Genomic DNA, 3,342 nt, shown 5'->3' on the forward strand with positions numbered 1-3,342 from the left:
GACTACCTATGCATCCCTACTCTCGTTACTGTCCGCTTCTGCATCCCCACTATGTCGACTCAAAGACACTATTTACACGCACGTGTATACACAACGAAACGCACGAATCTGACCGCGATATTACAAATGCATCCTCTGTCGAACCTTAATTTTACTTACAACTCTGTTATTATCCATCCAGAAGATTGATTTTAACGTGTTTTATGTATTTATGTTTTTAGGATATTTGATAGCGTCTGGAAGAATCACTTGTTAGAGGATTTTCTTTCATTCTGTTATTATATATGGTTCACATGTATATGACCCGAAAAGATTTCGTTATATGCAAGATAATGGGAACTCACGACGAAGTTGTCATTAATTAGAGCATCGATAGAAAAATGTTAACGACCCCGGTGGTTTTGTACGGAAACCACAGGAAATTTGAAACGAAATTCACGAAAAATGGACGAATTTGTGGAGAAGTCACTTGCTCTCCGATTTCGAAATATGTTATAAAGCTCGACAACTTTCTCAACATCTTTTTCCGATATATATAAGCCAAGGCCGGCCTTAGTTTTTAACTTATATAGAAAAACATCTCGCTGCTCGACCCTACTTTTCAAGCTGCACTGGGTTAGTAGTACATAATATTAATATATTAATACCGGCAAGAAGATTCACATGGAGATAATTAGATAGAGAAAAATTCAATTAGTTAAAAAAAAAAATTACACCATAAAAGAATTTGCGTATCTAGTGCATTCTAGTACATGGTTATATAACATTGAGGAAAAACGAAGATCGCTCAAAACGTTTAAGTGTATTTTTTTATAGAACTATAAGCGATGCTCCAAAAATAGATGCTATTTTTCAGATGCTCTCTTTTTAACTATCTTTAGAGTATTCGAGGAAACAACATTTTTAACAAGCACAGAGCGTTTCTTCCATATCTGGTCCTTCATACAATTTCAAATCGTGAAAGGAATGATTTCATCGACCAACTCATTCGTATAACTCACCTGTCAGGTTGTAGATAGATACTCGATGGCGTTTTACTTTATCTTTTGCGAAAATATTGATCTTTGTCTACTTTAGAAAGAAAAATATGTACAAGCGTCGAAAAAGAAGGATAATAGTAGCAATAAAAAGATCAATAACAAAATTTTGTTACGAAAGTTCTAAAATGTATAAAAGTAAACAAATTCTTAATTCTCTAAAATTATTATTGTTATCGTAAATATTAAATAATATGTTATTGCAGATTTATTATTATTTTATTCGAAATAAATAGCGCATGTAACATCGAGTATTCTTGATGTTCCTTAACGTCGCCTTCGCCGGCGCCCCTCGTAGAAAAATCAAAAGGAATCAACTTGACTGATCATCCGAGCTACGAATGAGTCATATACAATTGGCAGCATCATCTGGTTATTCGATAACTTTTATCGACCATAAAGCAATTGGGCATGGTTATGTATATCAAAGATAAAGGCCAGTTTTGTTCCAAGTATCGTTCGTTAACCATAATCATTCTTACGTTCATTAATCAGTCTAAAAAATTTACAATCGAAGATATTCAGTACGGTGTTTGCCGTTCGTTCATCGAATCTATGTTGATTATTTGACCAAAGAGTGCAATGTATTATAGTTAAACATTTAAATTGAACATTTCCATTTCTCGGAACGCGATACAAGATATTTTAAAGAATATTTTATCTTTCAAAGAAGATATTTCAAAGGATATATAGTTGATTACAGAATATAGCGTAACTGCTACGAAGAAGGCAATGCAACTTTTATTAAAATCTTTCTTAACCTTCTGACTTCGAGCACCGCTTGTAGACTGCATCCACCAGATGACCTGTGGGTACGAGCGCCGCATATAGGCGGCGACCACGGGACTACTCCTGAGTCCGGCACCCCATATATTCGGCATTCAAATGATGCATATACAAGTGCCATCTGTAGTCAATAATATATTTTTTCGTTATCGGCAGAACATTTTCTGTTGATTTTATTGACATATTGGATTAATCATTTCTTAAAGTTACTCATTATTGAAATATATCATCATCGAAACGATCGTATACTGTTTCATGCTAAAAAATCTATTAAATCCATTGACAGTGAAACGATATTTCATATATCGAATTATTGTTATTTAAGACTTAGGAAAACGTATATACAGCAACCACGCACACTGTGCGTATTTCTAGCTCGCGTTACGTTCAGTGACAGTACTTTGGCGGGCTGAACTGCGAAAGAATTAATGCTCATAACCTCAACCCGATAAATGTTCTCAAGACGCGTACAAGTGCTCTGTATTTATAGAATCCCCCATAAAAATAATTTATATACAAAGCCTGTATTTCATAACTTTGATATCATTTTTATTATCATCAACAGATAAAACTGAATTAATTCATATTCGTATCCATATGTCTGTATCGAGAAAAGCTTTATTCATTGACGATGTTGTAATACTTGCTATTGCGTATAATCAAAATTCCTGACATTAGAGATGTTTATCAACGTCGATAACAATCTTATTAAGTTATCGAATAGCTATATTCTTTGATATTTCACGGGGATTGTCAAGTACAAAGCTAAACAGCTTGTACGGCTGAAAAGTTTGCGGATACTTGCTTCTTCACAGGATATAATTTACATCGTATAAATAATAATATGCATATAGTATAGAGAAATCTGCAATAATTTCAATTCGTTACGATTAATATAATTATTTTTAGTAGAATATCATCGTGAGATGAAATTCATTTTTAACAGCCAACCCGCAATAATAAAATTGATGTTGTTAATTATCGTGAAGCTGTTCCTCGTCATTGGAAGAAATAACCTCTTTGCTCTGCTTGATACGTGAAAAGCTTGAAACTGAGGCAAGGAAAAACCTTGGAAAAATCTCGTGATTATGTATTTTTCTGCATATAACTACTTTATAATAATTAATTACAGTATATTAATAGTAATTAGTGGAGTAATGCGTTAGTTGATAGAGAAGCATCATTATGCGTTTCAAAAACGACAGATACATCGACAATTTATTTATTGAACTGTAACAGGCTATTGTTAATTTAAATACACATAAACGACCTGATAATAGTATTTAAAACAAGTAACAAGTTACTAAGTAGATAGATGTCATGTTTGAAACCATCAATTTGTCATACGATCTATCGATGGATCAAAATTTCAGGATATACATAACATAAATACGCATCCAACGGAGCGCATTATATTTGCACAGGCTGTGAAAGGAGAATGCAAGGAATCTGTATAAAGCAGTGACGATCGAGACTCACCAGCCATCGGTGACGAAGGAAAGACGAAACACTCAATACG

General features: G+C 33.6%; 1 long non-coding RNA gene across 1 annotated transcript; it reads left to right on the forward strand.

The window, feature by feature from the left end:
* The first annotated feature begins 2 nt into the window (after positions 1-2).
* LOC126916189 (uncharacterized) lies at positions 3-2,804 on the forward strand. The gene is made up of 2 exons (XR_007710490.1): positions 3-615; positions 882-2,804. It is a non-coding gene; the product is annotated as an uncharacterized LOC126916189 (long non-coding RNA).
* Positions 2,805-3,342: the final 538 nt, after the last annotated feature.

Source organism: Bombus affinis, chromosome 1 (genome assembly GCF_024516045.1).
Source record: "Bombus affinis isolate iyBomAffi1 chromosome 1, iyBomAffi1.2, whole genome shotgun sequence".
NCBI lineage: Eukaryota > Metazoa > Arthropoda > Insecta > Hymenoptera > Apidae > Bombus > Bombus affinis.